We start from the raw sequence: 17805 nt of genomic DNA, 5'->3' as shown, positions 1-17805 counted from the left end.
TCCAAAAATGAATATTTCCAATTCAACTCTTCTTGGAACTCAATGTGCTACATCTAGGGACCTTAACTTAACACTCAAGAAGTTTTTATTCCTCGATAAAATCTCACTCCACATGAAGGACGGCTCGAGTCTTAGTTCGAAAAATTCTCTGGGGTGTTACATTAATTCTTCCCACATCTTCTTCATTCTAGTTTAATAGACAGTAATATCAAGCACTCCCTGACTCAAATCATTTATTTCCTTTTGGATCTGATACAACTTTGCTCCATTCGTTTGATCATATCTATCTTCTAATTCCTTCCACAACTCCATTGCATCACACACATACTCTACACTGTCAACAATTTCCTTTCCAAGAGACTTCAAGATCCAAGACATAACCATATTATCACATCTCTCCATTTGTCGATATTGAGGGGAATTGAGTGCATGCCTCTTACACTCACCATTTATAAAACCCAACTTGTTTTTCGCAGAGAGGGACCTCATTACACTTCTTCTCCAAGATCTATATCCAGTACCAAGAAATTCTACTTGAACAAAAGAATGACTAGGACCATCAAATGGATGAATATAAAGAGGATTACTTACGTCAATGATGTTATTTCCTGCAGGAGTACTGGCGGGATCTGCAACTTCCACCATTGTGAATTGAATTCAGAGATTTGATGAACTTTCGACAACTACAACAAGAAATCGAACAAAGGAACGAATTACGAGATCTAACATGAGCAAATTGGCTCTGATACCATGATGAAACTATCGATATAACGAGCAAATGATAGCTAAGATGACGAAAAACCGTGAAACTCCATTGAAGGAGAACAAAGAAAAAATCTCCGATTGTATATAGAATATGAATGAATAATTGTGTATTACAATTGAGTAACAACTATTTATAAAACTGCTATCTGTAACTAACTCTAACAAACTATGGTGACGTGGACAATAGAACCTTCCATCCTCTTCTACAAATATCATCTCAACAAAATCTTTTTCCCTCAGATTGTTGTTATTCTTGGGGTTAATCTTTAATCAACAATAGAGCAGTTATCTTTATCTAATAAAGTCTTTTATTTGGTAACTACTTTAAATCGTTCAATCACGTTGTGTCCATTTTTAAATTTATTAAGTTTCCGTTAAAAACTTGGCAGAGCCTTTTATATATTTTTTTAAAAGTTTTGTTGTATGTCCAAAGATGTTTAATTTTTTAGAAAGATTTTTCTAAAAGCAAATCTTTTGAAATATTTTTATTTTCACGAAAGATGGGAACATGTTTCTTTTAAGACTTCAATAGACTCTTTTAAGTTTTTTCTTGAAATCACTCTTTCCTTTCAAATATGAAAAATCAATGCATTTCTTTTAATTTTTTAAAACAAAATGTTTTAAACTCATGAATGATTTTTCTTTTAATTTGACCCTCTTTTATGTTGGGAAAGTCATTTATTGTTCCCGCGTGAAATTAATATTTTTGATTAATTTTATAACTTAAGTTAGCTAGTCACGATATTACTTTTATCTTTCTAAAACCAATTAGCACCTAGTTATAATAGATATTTTAAATTATTTAGTTATTTCAAAACCTTTTTAAATTTAACCTAAGTTTGATCAATAATCATTTTTAATGGATCTTATAGGATACTTAATCTCTTCCCTTTAGGATAACTAGAGCCCTTAACTAGAATCACATATATTAAGTAGACCATTAATTGTAGTTTATTTAGCATTACATTAGTTAAATATTTAGGTGTCCTAATTACCCTAAAAATAATTAGGTGGCGACTCCTTAAGTTAATTAATTTAGGAATCACCAATTTGTTGTACATTATTTGACGCGAGTTAAAATGGGTATAACAAGGGTACTTTCAGTTTCTTTTCAGTTCATTTATTTATTTATTTCATTCGGCCTTATTACATACCGTACATTTCATGTATAGACGTCATTTGGCATTGCACCATTTTATAATGCAGTTCAGATACTCACGATAGGTGACGTTTAGTAAGATCTCTTTTCATTAGCATGTGGTGAGACCTCCTTGATTTCGGATTGTCATGGTAATAACTGATCAAGATTTTATAGGTAATATTTCCCCTTACGTGTTTCCTCTGCTGGTTGCACCAATGTTGTCTTTGCTTCAAAATGAGCTTAGATTAAAATAACTGTATTTGAGTGCGGGGGGTGGGGTGTTTAGGAATTGAATTGGCATGAAATGTACCTAAAAGACAAGAAAATGCAGCTAACAATCTGATTCGATCAACATGTGCTGTGAATCATGGTTGGAGGGCTCTCCAAGTCAGACGTCAACATGGAGTGGTGGAAGGACCAAAATGTTGCGTCAGACGATGCATTTAAGTGTGTAACCAAGGGAAAACGGTCCAAAACTCAGGGAAGCATACCAAGACTGTCATGAGGGCACTACGAAAAGTTGAATGCCTCTATATGTTGTGAATTTGTGCAGAAATGTGATGAGGTTAGAACAGATGGAAGTCACAGTGAATCTTCTTCAGCTTTAGATGATGGAATTGCTACCAAAAGGGAAGCCTTGGTAGAATCAAAACAGTTAAATGGAAAATCAGAGGAATTAGATGGAGATGAGGCATATGTAGTTAAATAAATGGGTGACAAATTAGGTGGCTGTAGCCTTAAGTTGCTTGATAGTTAGAAATGCAAATAGGCACGGAGGTAGATATGCAGAAATTTCGATACTAGTACTGCTAAATTGAGTTTGCAGATTAGCAATGATTCAGTGGAAGCACAAACGGTACATAGCGATACCTTCCATTAGCTTGACTAATCCAGATTTGTATAGTGTAGGGCTCATTAAAGGGGAAACACTCCCTAGGACCAGGAGTTTCCCTAGGTTCGATCCAGTCCATCCGAGTTAACTCCTCAGTCTTTAGGTTTAGTGACCAAACAACATCTAGGACAAGGGGTCAACAAATAACTATTATTTCTAATGGATCAAAAGATCTTTGTATTTTTCCTGTTTGCTAAGTAGACTACTCTGATATACATAGGGGAAACAAAGCATTGACCTGTTTACTATATAACCAATTATTTTTAACGTTTATCATGAGATTTAACTTATAAGTAATTTGATAGTCTAAATATTTTATATACCACACACGAATTAAAATTTAAACTCATGTAGGAATGAAAGGGGACTCAAGAAGATTATGAGCATCAACAGCAAAAAAATATAAGAAAGTTCATTCAAACTCATGTTAGCGAATTTGATCAGGCATATTTTACATCATCGATAAGCACAAACCATAAATCCTAAACCCCTAAATACAACTACCGGGGCAAAATATGGGCAACGATCACTATAATGTCTTCACGCTTGCTACCCACACGATATTTGCCAACTTTGAGGCAGTCTATGGCAAAAGGTGTATAAATACTTTTACTTTCTGATTTCTGCCATGCATATTCTGCAATCTTTTGTGCTAACATCTTTGAAAATGTTCCTAGTTCGCGCAAATCCACTAGCCCGTCATATACTAATTTCTCCAACTCAGTGTCGTGAGCATTATCGAACAATCCATCTGTACCATCACTAGCACATCCCCTATTTTTACTGTAACTTCAATTTCTTGTGCCACACTTGGATCATCAAATTTAACACCATTCCCTAACCGAAAAGGATAATTGAATCCTTTTTGCTGAATTTCTGATTTGTAAACTACTACCCCGTCTCTTTTCACAACAAATCTGTTATCTCCAACGTTGACCGCGTGTACAATATCACACATTAAAGTCAAAATACAAGCCGTTGACGAACCTTGACATTTCATGTTAAAATAAGCCTCGTTGAGAACTTCCATTGGATGAATTTGGTTCCTTTGATCTTTTGGTTTGTGAATCGATAATTCAGCGTTTCTACCCAGTTGTCTTGAATATTCTCCAGAATTGATACCCTTTTTAGCCCAACCACCAATGCCATCTGCTACACCTATAGTTTCTTCCTATATGCATATAAAATGTGCATCTTCTCCCAGAGAGGCGCTTTGTTAGATTTTGGTATGTAAAACGAGCCAGACACCATCTTCATCTTGAAATTCCCATTAATAAAACTTGAGACATTAGTACTCTCATCCCAAAAGTTTAGATCCTCATCTATATCAATCTCGTCTATAACATTTATCTCATCTATATCGATCCTGTCTATAGCCATTTAAGAAACTAGTAAAGAAGTGACAGAGTCAAAAATTTATATAAGGGGATTTAAAAAGAATTACCTGATTTCTACCGCGCTTAGGATTTGAACTTGTGACCTAAAGCAATAATTGAATTTCCTTCACAAAAACAATCAACTCTTGATGCTTTTCTTCATCGGAATTCACTAGTTCATTTATAATGAAAATAAATAAATCATTTTCCATAATTGAGCAAGACGCCACAACATTTTATGGACACTGAATAACACCTTGAGATACTAGGTAATCTCTGTTTAAATTTGTTTGACCAATTTGACTTGGCAGAGAGTTGACGAAATTAAAACAGTCTTTTGAATCTTGTGGTATAAATATAAAGATATATCAAATGTATTAAGATGTCCATTAATTTTTTGGTCTTAAACATGTCATATGGAAAGTCGAAACTAAACTATTGCTTTATTTTAAACTTTTTTGGAATTGTTTAGTTTCTACTTTCCATATGATATGTTTAAGACCACAAAATTAATGAACATTTTAATACATTTGACATATCTTTATTTTTATATCACAAGATTAAAAAATCTTCTTTATTTTGTTTAACTCCATGCCAAGTCAAATTGGTCAAACATATTGAAACTGAGAGATTACCAAGTATCTCAAGGTGTTATTCAGTATCTATATAATGTTTTGCCGTTTTGCGTGATTACGGGAAATGATATTATTTATTTTCCTTATATATGAACTAGTGAATTTCCATGAAGAAATCCGCAAGATTTGATTATTTTTGTAAAGGTAATTCAATAATTGCTTTAGGTCAAACGTCCAAATCCTAAGCGCGATAGTATGTAATTCTTTTTGAATCCCCTTTTATAAATTTTCGGTTCTATCCCTTCTTTACTAGTTTCTTTAATTACTATAGACTAGATGAATATCAATGAGATAGATGCTATAGACGAGATTGTTATAGACAAGGATCTAAACTTTTTCGATGAGAGTACTAATGTCTCAAGTTTTATTAATGGAAATTTGAAGATAAAGATGGCGGCTGGCTCGTTTTACATACCAAAATCTAACAAAGCACCTCATGGGAAGATGCACATGTTATTTGTATAGAGGAATAAATCATAGGTGTAGCGGATGGCATTGGTGGTTGGGGGTATAAGGATATCGATTCTGGAAAATATTTTAGACGGTTGGTTAGAAATGTTGAATTATCGATTCACAAGCAGAAAGATCAAAATAACAAAATTCAGTCAATGGAGGTTCTCAACGAGGCTTATTTTAAACACGAAATGTCAAGGTTCGTCAACAGCTTGTATTTTGACTTAAACGTGTGATATTGTACACGCAGTTCACATTGAAGATAGCAAATTTATTGTTACAAGAGGCAGGGTAATAGTTTACAAATCGGACATTAAGAAAAAAGGATTCAATTCTCCTTTCCAGTTAGGTAATGTTGTTAAATTTGATGATCCAAGTGTGGCACAAGAAATTAAAGTTACAGTAAGAACATGGGATGTGATAATGATGTCTACAGATGGATTGTTGGATAGCGTTCACGACGCTGAGTTGGAGAAATTAGTACACGATGGGCTAGTTGATTTGTGCGAACTGGGAACATTTTCAAAGATGTTAGCACGAAAGATTGCAGAATATGCACTGCAGAAATAAAAAAGTACAAGTATTTATACACCTTTTTCCATAGACTGCCTCAAAGTTGGCAAAGATCGTGTTGGTGGCAAGCATGATGACATTATAGTGATAGTTGTCACGACCGACCGCCACGCCATTATGCAACTTAGACGCTACATGACATAAGGTTGTCCATGTGAAATATTTATATTGGAAGAACAGTAGTCCTTAGTGGAATATTATAGAAATATAAGGAGAATTTCTTAGAAACCTTAGAATTCTATAGAATTGCATGAAAAGTTCTTGGAATCTTCTAGTTGTGTAGAGAATTTTAGAATAGGGTCTTGTACATAATTAATATTTGAAAATTATCCCCTAGCGAGTAGTATAAATAGAGGGGCACCCATTTGTAATTACATCAAGCAAGAAAGGCAAATCTTCCAAGTCTTGAGTAATACAAAAGACTTCTTAAGTAATTATTTTGTGTCTTTGTTTAATCTCTTAGCGTTCTAGTGTCAAAATGAATTGCTTGAGCTTGCAAGACCGTGAAAGATTTGTGAGTGAGTTGTCAAGTGCCGCACGGTGTGCTTAGTAGAAGTCTAAGGTCGTGACATAGTTGCCCGTATTTTGCCCCAATAGTTCTATTTAGGGGTTTAAGGTTTATGATTTATGGTTTATGCTTATTGATGATGTAAAATATGCCTGATCAAATTCACTTACATGAGTTTGGATGGACTATCTTATCATTTTATTCTATTGATGCTCATAATCTTCTTGGGTCCCCTTTCATTTCTATTTGAGTTTAAATTTTAATTGAAATTGCTCAGAATCAGACTCAAAGTGCTCATTGATTTGTAAAGGTAAGGTTATTTTTGTGTATGTTCTTTATCTTTAGACCTTTTCATGTTGATTATCAGTTATGATTATAAATTTCTTTCAAAAATTGTGCAGAAATGTTAGGGTTAGCAATGACAAAATCTGAGTTGAATAAGTTGTGTATGGATGAGAATGGTTCGATGATCAATGTTGAAGTGCGATGCAAGCATGAAATCATATTACAAATGTAGACCTCTTGGTCAGATCGCAATCTGAGAAATTTTTTTTGGTCTTGTCCTTACTATGAAGCCACGAATTGCAATTTTTGTTATGGAGAGACAAGGAAAGAGTTGACGAAAGATCTTTGATTATTCTTCCGTGATTGGTGAACAAGACTAAGGAGTTAGAAGAAAATTACGAGTATGTTAAAATGCAATTGGAAAAGCTTGAGAGTTCCAACATGAATTCAATGGACAATTGAGCATTCGAAACAAGAGAAAATTCATTTGGATGAAGTCGAAAGTCTTCAAATTCGGTATGAAAATCTCAACATCAATTCAAAGGATCGATGGGTGGCGATGTAAAATAAATGGGCGATTTGAAAGATAATCATTTGAAGATGAAAGGGATGAAAAAGAATAAAAGAAGCTGTTGATTTTTTGGGAAATTCCTTTGGTGTTTGATGATTTGTGTCGTTGTTATATATGTTAGTTTTCTAATCCAAGTAGGTAAGTTGAAGAATAACCAAATGAAATTGCCATAATATGATATGTAATAAAGCATAATTTTGTGTGGTATCGAATACCTCTATTTGCCCTACCATAATGAAAATTTGAATTTGCTTGTGTCTGAAATTGTCTTACTTCTATGCTCTTTTCTGGAAATGAATGATTCATTGGGTTTAAGAGTTCTACCAAACTCTCAATTGCCAAAAAAGACAACTAACAGTACTACTAAAACAAAAACAAAGCTTCACAGAAACAACTCAACTCTCAATTGTAGGCAAATAGTAAAAAATTGATTCCAAAAGTGAACTTAAGATCAAACCAAAGCTTCAACATTGCATAAATACTAGAATGTTAAAATTATTTCATACATATAACAAAAAACAAGAAATAATTTTTTCTCCTTCAAACAATAAGCAAAATAGTATCTTAGTGGCACCAAAACAGTACTAAACAAACACCACTGATATCAACATTATAGATTTCATGAGTCTTGAGGTTATGAAGAGGAGGAAGTATTCGAGTTTGAAAGATCTCTAATCTCCTGAAGCCTTCTTGTTGTGATTGCTTGATTTTCTTTCCACTTCAATCCACTTGTTGGTTTGAAACCAATGTCTCTAGTTACAATTGCTGATCTCAAGACTCTTTTTGGTCCAGTCGATAATATTATGCTACTTGGTACTCCAGTCTTTAGAGAATTGAAGTTATTAGAGAACAAAAAATATCAAGTTATTAGAGAACAAACATTATGAATGCATCACAATACTTACATTGAAAGATGTGGAACTATTTTCAGGTTGAAACACACCCATTCCAGTTACTCTTGGCCTTCTAAATTGGGTTGTGTTTCCAACACCCTTTCCTTTCATGACAGTAGCAGTTTCCTTTGGTGCAACATTTGTATTCTGGCCTACATAATGTGTTGTACTATCTTGAGAACATGTAAACAAACTTTCAAGTGGTTGATAAACACCTTATTTCACTTCCCATTCCCCTACCTCTCCCTCTACCACTCCTAGTTCTTGATGATAGTCTAGCATCCCTTGCACTTGACCATGCCTTGGTGATCTTGATGCACTTGGTCACCATGCCTTGGTGATCTTGATGCACTTGGTTACCATGCCTTGGTGATCTTGATGTACTTGGTCTTTTGTTAGAAGGAAGTGCAGTGGTTCTGGTGCACCCCTTTATACACTTGCGCTTGCTTCATGCCTTAGTGATGTTGAAGAACTTGTAGATGCAATGGCTCTAAGCGTACCCCTTGATACACTTGCACTTTCTCCATGCCTCAGTGATGTTGAATGCAATGACCCTCCAGGTCATTTCCTCCATTTTCAATCTTTTCAGCGTTTAGATCTTTCCTGTAGTAATCCCAAGTCATTAATGACTTGCTAGGACTGTCAGTCATCTATCGAGTCGTTCATTTGAGTTTTGTGCAAGTTTCCATGTTTTGGAGCTTCTACAGTTTGTACGGTTGATTTCGATAATAATCTTGGAAAATGGCCTCAGAATAAAACTCAAAGAGTTCTATTAGCTTCAGAACATCGAGTTAAGTCTAGAGTGACCTTTGATGCAGATTTCGAGGCTTTCGATCTCATGGAACTTGGGTGTGAGATCCACTTTTCATCGTGATTACCTTTGATGGATGTTTTGATGTTTCCATTAAGTCTGGAATGTCATTTCAGTGTGGCTAGCACTTTAGGTTTGTGTTGTTTGGACCCTAAATGAGTTCTAGGGGTCTATTCAATGTTTGGAGCTTTCTTGCGCTTGACCACTTTTGCAGTAGCCGCGTTAGTCACCTATGGGGCACTTTAGCAATAGTCTTTGAAGGAGAGGAAGCTGCCTTAGCGATCGACAAGCCGTGTTTGCGGCGTGGACGCCACTTTTGTGGCGGGTGCATTTAAGAGTTGGGCCGCTTTTGTGGCAAGCTGACCACATTAGTAGTGACCGCGTTAGCGACCACTTGAGCACTTTAGCGGTCATCACTGATGTTATATCTCATCTTTTAGCTTATTTTCCAGTATCTCTTCCAATATTCAAGCATGGATAAGTTGAGCTAGAGAGCTCTATTTTGGGTGATTCAAGCTGTGTTTCGTCCAGTATTGGTGTCGCTACACATCGAAGTGTTTGGGAAAGTGAGGGGAGCATCATTTTTAGGTAGTTCTCTCCCTAAAGGGGCTCCCATATATCTTATAGTGAATTAAATTACATGTTCTTGTTTAGGTTGTTCTGGCACAAAATTGTGTCCCATTTCGGGACATATGCTCGGTAAGACGATTAGGAACTTTTGATGGAGTCAGTTTTGGGATTTCCAGTGCGAGTCCCATATTTCCATTTTGACTTAATTTTTGAGTCTGTGTCTAATTATTGTGAATTTTGTGTCTAAATGTCTGATTTACGTGGTGACAATAATTTGGTAATGCAACATTGTTCAGAGGCATTTAGAAGGTGGATAGCTCTTGTACGGTCGATTCAGACTGTGCATTATAGGCTTCGAGGTAGGATTCGGTCTATTTGTTGATTTGGAATCTTAGATAATGTTTAGTATGAATTACATGCGATTAGTACTATATTTGTTGGGTTTTAGACCTCATTCTATTATTCTACCTTTTCTAGATTCCCGTAGGAATGTTGGGCTTATTGTGGGTGACAAGGACCTAAGTTTAGCGTTGCTTGTAGTTTGCCTTAGCATATCTATCCTTATTAGGATTGATACTTGTGGCCCTAGGCTAGGGTTGAGCTTTAGATGTGTTTTATCGCCCTTGTAGTGGTTAGTTTCTCCATATAGGGCATGTATTGGATCGTTTATCTTGTTTTAGTACTTGAGACCTTAGTGGCTCGTTGTAGACATAGATTTCCTTTAGCTGTGCTCAGTTGTAAACCAGAGCGGTGTGTATGGGTAAGGTGTTGTTCTTTGAGTTACTTTCTCCCCTTTTGTTGATTTGGAAGCTCTTCTTTACTTCTTCTCTCATTGATTAAGGGTAGGCTTATTATAACTTATTGAGCTTGTGATTATATTGTTGGGTCCAACGCCATGGTCGGGGACCAGATGGATTCCAGGTTAGTACTCTCCACTTTGGTAGTGTGGTAGGTCTGGTATTGTATATCTAATTGTGAGTACCCTGTTAGAATGTTGGTGATGCCATGCATTGCATTGGTTGTTCATTCTCATGTGTTTTGTAGTATGATCCTGATTCATGCATTATTGCATCATTATCATTTATGGAGAAGGGATATTTTCACTTGGTTACTATTCTAAACTTGTTTTAATGAAAGTCATACCACTTGGGTCATTTTGATAAACTAATTGTGAGATTTATGAGGCGTTAAGGACGTGATCCATTTTTACTTGAAACATTAGAGGCATCTGGGATGCGCTCAATTTTTACTTCACTAGCTGGCACGTCGATGTCCTTTCATGCATGGTTTGGCTACTTATACCTACGGTACCGCAATTGAAAGGACTTGTTGTAAGACCTGGTTTGGGCCTAGGCAATGTATACTGCTTCCTATGTCCCTTGTGAGTCCTTTTGGTTGTGTGTTCCACTGTACAAGAAGAGGGAGATGCACTAGTTCTACCTCGCTAATCGTGACAGGGGGTAGGTGTATACACTTGGTTACTAATGGTTCTACTACAAATCTTGCATTCATATGCATCACCTATCACCATTATAATTGATTATTGTTTGCACCCTACAATTTTATGGGGGTAGTTGAGTTATGTTTGTTGCTTGTACCTTTTGGAGTTATGGGGTCCAGTTAGGTTATTATTTGATTATATTCTATATTCTTATGATATTGATCGGTTAGTTGATAGGTTGTGGTCTACATATTGTGGATGTTAGCCCTCCTGGACTTGGGTAGTCGACTCTTGAATCATAATTTGTTTGTGAATGGTTGTTCGCTTGTGTTTCCCGGTACGTTCTTGTAACATCCGACAATTTGAAATAGCTTGGAAGAGGCTTAGAATCGGAAATAGTCATTTTTGGAAAGAATTGGAAAATCTGGAAAATTTGGCTAAGTGTGGAACAAAATGAATGTTTGGCCAACTTTGAGCAGTCATAACTTCCAGCTCAAGATGAGTTAGGAGTATTTCCAGTTATGTTTGTGAAGCTTGTGGAATGAGCTTTCCAACGCCACCGAGTTTGCTCGATTCCTAGTTCTTATGAGCAAGTTATGCCTTTTAGAAGTTGGGCAGTTGGCAGGGAAATCTGTCCGGGAAATTAAGGGCATTTTGGTCTTTTTCCCTAGCCATTTCTTTTGGGATTATATGGTGTGTTAGGCTGATTTTGGATAATTTCTATTCCATTTTAAAGAGATAAAGTTAGGGTTCTTGAGAGTGAAGGAGAGAAGAAGAAGAGAAGAAGGAGAAGAAGAAAGAGAAGAAGAGGAGATCAACAAGTTTCCGTTGTGGAAATTGTCGGGGGTGATCCCTATCAAGGTATGTGAGTTCTTTGTGTGGTTTGATCCTTTCTCCCACACACCAAGCTCATTTTATGATTTGAGGAAGGATTGGAATTGTTGTTGAAGTTGTTAGTTATTGTTGATGTTGTTAGTTGTGTTGTTGAAGTTGTTGTTGGTTGTGAGACATGATTGGGTTGTGTTTTGAGTTGTAATCCATGGTATGTTGAGGGATATGATGATCCTTAGTGTTTAGGGTTAGATCCTTTGAAGTAAGGATGGTTTAGAGTTGAAGAAAAGAGGGGGAAAAGTCGAGTTTCTGGGCAAGGGGATTGGCGCGTCGCGCCTGTCATAGCTCCCCAAGAGGGGTTCTGAAGCCCAGCCCTTGGGGTGGCGCGCTACTCAGAGCGCCAGCAGGCCTTCTCTAAAGTTTTTGGCCTGGCGCTCCACGCCTCTCAGAGCTCCAAGAGCGCCAAGCTTTCTCATTCTTTCCATGCTTTCTCATGCATGTTCCTAGGTGTTATACCTATGTTCCCTAGTTGTTTCCAACACCCCAAAGTGCTTCTAAACATCCCGAACTCATCTATAAACATGCGATTATATGTCTTGAATCCATAGTTCAATTCAAGGCAAATTAGTATCAAGTTAAAGAGAAGTTAGAGTCAAGTCAAGCCATGTTAAGAAGTAAGTTCAACAAGTCCTCCAAGCTTTCCAAGAGTCTTCATCGAACGTTTAACTTCATTTTTTAGACTCAAGTTTCAAGTCAAGCAAAGAGCTTAGAGTTTCAATCTAAGTAAAGAGTCTCAAGACTCAAGTTAAGTCAAGAGTGTAAGTTGAGTTCATTTCTCAAAAGCTATTAGGGAACTATGTATTCCCAAAGAAGTTTCTAAATGTTTTTACATTTGAGTAAGAAAGGGACTATGATTTCCAAAAGAGCCTTAGGGCTAGTTTTCAAGAAAAAGGAACATCGTTTCCAAGTGAGCCTTTGGGCTAGATTTTGAGTAATTATCTTATTTAAAGAAAGATGTGTTTAAAACACTTATGAGTCAAAAACATTTTGGGAGTAGTATCGAGCACCGATTTGGGGACGCGAGTTCATATTAAACTCAACTCTCCATAAGAACCATGTAGCCAACATGGGAGTTAACGGGTCATACTTTTTAGATGAACTCGAAAGTTAAGCTAATGGATCCACTTAGTAAAGTTAGCTTCCTATATCAAGACCAGGTATAGGATGGTCCTCAGGCAACGTGAGGTAAAACGTTGTATCATTAGCTTCCTATATCACGGCAAGGTATATGATGGTCCTCGGGCAACATGAGGTAAAACGTTGTATCACCACTCATATTCATAGTGGTGGTTTGTCGGTTAGAGAAGCTCCCACAGTAGAAAGAGCATGGTTCCTCGAGGGTTCTGCTTAGTACGGATGGGGATATGCGACTTCATTCATACATTGCACAAGTAGACCTTGAGAGGAAACATGGTATTTTCATGATATTATAAATATGATTTTTACGTCATGTTTTAAGAGTTTTACAAGCTTTGTATATTGCATGTGTCTTATAGCTTTATATATTGAGTTTAGTTATTCATGAGTTGAATAGAGCCAAGGTAAGTGTTCTCTTGTACTATTTTCAAGCTTAAGTTGTGGTTTAGCTTTCCAGCTCGCATACTCGTACATTTCATGTACTGATGCCAGTTGGCCTGCATCTTATGACGATGCAGATACAGGTACCCCGGATCAGCCTCCTGCACGACGTTGATCCAGCTGAGCACTTCAGAGTCAGTGGTGAGCCTCCTTGCTTTCCGGAGGACTCGGTTATTTCGTGTTTCTAGTTTCTATTTTGATTAGGATGTTGCGGGGTCTGTCCCAACATCCATCTCAGTATGTAGAGGCTTCATAGACAGTCAGTCAGTTAGTATTGAGTCTCTCATCTATGTATATATGTAAATATTATATTTTGAGACTCGAGCTGCCTTTTGGCATGTTATGCATCAGTTGGTTGTTTTATAACCTTTCATTGCATTGAGTTGTACTTTTGAGTTAAGTTTTCGCTGAGTTAAGAAAGCCAGGCCAAGGGTTCGCCTGGGGCCAGCAATGGTCTCCGGGTGCCGGTCCCGCCCAGGGTGTAGGCTCGGGGCGTGACAGTTCTTGACTCGGTTCCCTATCTTTTGTGTTTGTTTCTTTTCGTTATTACCTGTCTAGCATAGTATATCTCTTATTTAATTACTTGTATTTTACCTTCCTTATTACTTGTTATTTATATTTATATTATCTTTGGAGCTTAGATGGTTGATGATGTCACGCCCCGAGCCTACACCCTGGGCGGGACCGGCACTCGGAGACCATTGCTGGGCCCAAGAGAACCCTTGGCCTGGCTTTCTTAACTCAGCGGAAACTTATCTCAAAAGCATAACTCAATGCAATGAAAGGTTTTAAAACAACCAACTGATAAAAAATCTGGCCAAAACGGCAACTCGAGTCTCAAAATAGAATATTTACATATATATACACAAAAGATAGACTCAAACTAACTGACTGACTGACTGTCTGTCTATGAAGCCTCTACAATACTGAGATGGATGTTGGGACAAACCCCACAACATCCTAATAGAACAAAACTAAGAGAACAAAATATCCGAGTCCTCCGCAAAGCAAGAAGGCTCACCACTGACTCTGGAGTGCTCAGCTGGATCAACGACGTGCAGGATGCTGATCCGGGGTACCTGTATCTGCATCATAATAAGATGCAGGCCAATTTGCATCAGTACATGGAATGTACGAGTATGCGAGTTGGAAAACTAAGCAACATAAGCTAGAAGGAAATCTGGAAGAAAATGAAATAGCTTACCTGGCTCAACTCAACTCAACCTGACTGACTTCTTTCAATATAAGGCAATTTAAAACAAGTGCGATATAAAAAAAGATTGTTTAAAACATGCTATAAACTCTATGTGTATACAAAGATATAATAAGCCTGAGATGTATATAGCAATACAATGGACTGATGTATATAAAAATACAATAATGTATGTGTATGAAAATACAATAACTGATGTGGGAGTTTCTCTAACCGACAACCATCACGTGAGAGCTATAGTGATGATACAACGATCGACCTCACGCTGCCAGAGCATCTTATACCCGGCCAAAGGTATAAGACCTGAACTGTCTAATGGATCCACTAGTCTAATCTGAAAAGGATTCATCTAAAAAGTATGATCCTTTTCTACCCATGGTGGCTAACATGGTTCTATGGGGGCTGTGGGTTCTTTGAACGCTCCCCTAATTCGGTGCTTGATACTACTCCCAAAAATGTACTGACTCTTATGTTTTTAAAACATATTTCTTCCTGCTGATATGAGATAATTACTCAAAAACTAGCCCGAAGGCTCTTTTGGAAATCTCAGTTTCCAACCTTTTTTAAATGTAAAAACATTTCTTTAAAACTTCCTTGGGAATACATAGTTCTCTAATAACTTTGAGAAATGAACTCAACTTTAAACTCTTAACTGAACTTGAAACTCTTGACTTAACTTGACTGGAAACTTGAGCCTTAAATGAAGTTAAAACATTCAATAAAGACTCTTGAATAACTTTAAAAACTTATTTGAACTTGCTCTTAAACCTTGCTTGACTTGACTCTAACTTCCCTTAACTTTGATCCTAACTCGCCTTGAATTGGATTATGGATTCAAGACATATAATCGCATATTTATAGATGAGTTCGGGAGGTTTAAATGTACATTAGAGTGTTGGAAACAACTAGGAAACATAGGTATAATACTAGGAACATGCATGAAAAAGTATGGAAAGAATGGGGGAACATGGCGTCCTTGGCGCTCTGCAAGGCGCGGAGCGCCAGCCCTTGAAGCTCAGCAGGCACCTGCTGGTGCTCTGAGTGGCGCGCCGCCCCAAGGGCTGGGCTTCAGAGCCCCTCTTGGGGCGCGCTGGCAGGCGCGACGCGCCAATCCCTTGCCCAGAAAATTCGACTTTTCTCCCTCTTTTCTTCAACTCTAAACCATCCTTACTTCAATGGATTTAACCCCAAACACTAAGGGGTCATTTGGTAGAGTGTATTAGGAAAAATAACGCATGCATTAGCACTGTGTATTACTAGTACCTTGTTTGGTACTCTTTTCCAACCTATGTATAACTAATGCTTGCATTAGTTATACACTCTATTGTGTATTAAAGTGTGTATTGCTAATACCATGGATTTCTAGGTATTAGCAATGCAATGGTTTTAATGCATGCATTAGATTAACTAATGACAAAACTACCCTCTATTATTATTAATAATAATAATTTATAATAATAATTATTATTATAATTATTATAATAATAATAATAATTATTATTATTATTATTATATTCTAATTATTAATAATAATTATTATTATAATTATTATAATAATAATAATTATTATTATTATAAATTATTATTATTATAATTATAATAATTATTATTATTATATTATTATTATTATTAGTATTATTATAATTATAATTATTATTATTATTATTATTATTTTTGTAAAAGAATGTGGGGGTATTTTTGTAAACAAATATTTTTTTAATAGTCTTTATACAAGGCTTGCTATTTCCAATACATCAAACCAAACAATGTATAAGAAATAATGCAAGCATAACTAATGCAAGCATTACTAATGCTTGCATTACTAACGCATGCATTACTAATACATCATATTCAGCATTATTCTTATATACTCTACCAAACGACCCCTAAGGATCATCAATCTCTCAACATACAATGGATTACAACTCAAATACACAACCCAATCATGTCCCACAACCAACAATAACTTCAACAACACAACTAACAACATCAACAACAACTAACAACTTCAACAACAACTCCAATCTTTTCTCAAACCATAAAAATGAGCTTGGTGTGTGGGGTAAAGGATCAAACCACACAAAGAACTCACATACCATGAAAGGGATCATCCCCGACGAAGATCCACGATGATCTTTGAAGGAAACTTGTTGATCTCCTCTTTCTTCTCTTCTTCTTCTCCTCTTCTCTTCTTCACTCTCAAGAACCCTAACTCTTTCTCTTTTAGAATGGGATAAAAATGATCCAAAATCAGCCTAACACACAATATAATCCCAAAAGAAATGGCTAGGGAAAAGACCAAAATGCCCTTAAAATTTCCGGACGGATTCCCTGCCAACTGCCCAACTTTCAATGGCCATAACTCACTCATACGAACTCGGAATCGAGCAAACTCGGCGGCGTTGGAAAGATCATTCCACAAGCTTCACAACCATAACTGGAACTACTCCTAACTCATGCTGATATAGGAGTTATGACCGCTCAAAGTTGGCCAAAAACTCACTGATTTCCACACTTAACCAAATTTCCAGATTTTAAATTTTTCCAAAAATGACTATTTCCAATTTCAAGCTTTTTCATAGTTATTTCAAATTGCCGGATGTTACAGATGACTACTGATTTTTGCTTGTTGGTACTCATACTATGGTTCTGCACTCTGCAGATCATGTATGATATCTCTCTATTAATTTGGAGTTCATGCGGAGCAACTTTTGGTGTTCAAAGAATAGGGTGAGCTCCCGGCGTTCATAGTTACTTGTAACACCACAAAAATTTCTAAGTTAAGACTCGAGCAATTGATTATATGCATATAAGGTCCTACTGGAGGATTCTTAAATTGTGCTTAGGTGTTAATGTCAATTTTTTAGTGTTACGTTGAAATAGATTTGGAGTTTAATTAATGTCATAAGAACCCTCTACCACAAAATTGAGTTGAAATTTTCCTTACCGGTTGAGTTTCAATATAAGATTTTACTTGGGTCAACTTTAAATGATCATATCTTTTAGAATATAAAAATTTAGGTAGCCTATATAACCCATCATATTAAAGGTCTATGAGTCTTCTTTCCAACTCCGCCAAGTTTGCATTAATTAGAGTTCAGAGTAAAAAGTTATGTGTGTTTCAGTGAAGCATTGTCAGGAAGGCGTTGTTTCATGGCCAGTACTATGGACAGTAGAATGTTCTACGGACTGTGGATCCTTCTGTGAAT

The 17805-nt window shown here is 36.4% G+C and overlaps 1 protein-coding gene and 3 pseudogenes across 2 annotated transcripts in view; 3 read left to right on the top strand and 1 right to left on the bottom strand.

Annotated features, from left to right (window-relative positions):
* The window catches only part of LOC125826298 (uncharacterized), a 445897-nt gene that overhangs the window by 318382 nt on the left and 109710 nt on the right, over positions 1-17805 (top strand). The gene's annotated exons all lie outside the window — the stretch shown is intronic.
* On the bottom strand, positions 3299-4178 carry LOC125828422 (probable protein phosphatase 2C 80; annotated as a pseudogene).
* Positions 5086-6432, top strand: LOC125828329 (probable protein phosphatase 2C 55; annotated as a pseudogene).
* LOC125826645 (uncharacterized) lies at positions 6762-7372 on the top strand (annotated as a pseudogene).

This window comes from Solanum verrucosum, unplaced genomic scaffold (genome assembly GCF_900185275.1).
Source record: "Solanum verrucosum unplaced genomic scaffold, falcon-dt-bn FXZP01001106.1, whole genome shotgun sequence".
NCBI classification, from domain to species: Eukaryota; Viridiplantae; Streptophyta; class Magnoliopsida; order Solanales; family Solanaceae; genus Solanum; species Solanum verrucosum.
The sequence above is the reverse complement of the archived record's forward strand: the minus strand, read 5'-3'. Positions and strand labels throughout refer to the sequence as shown.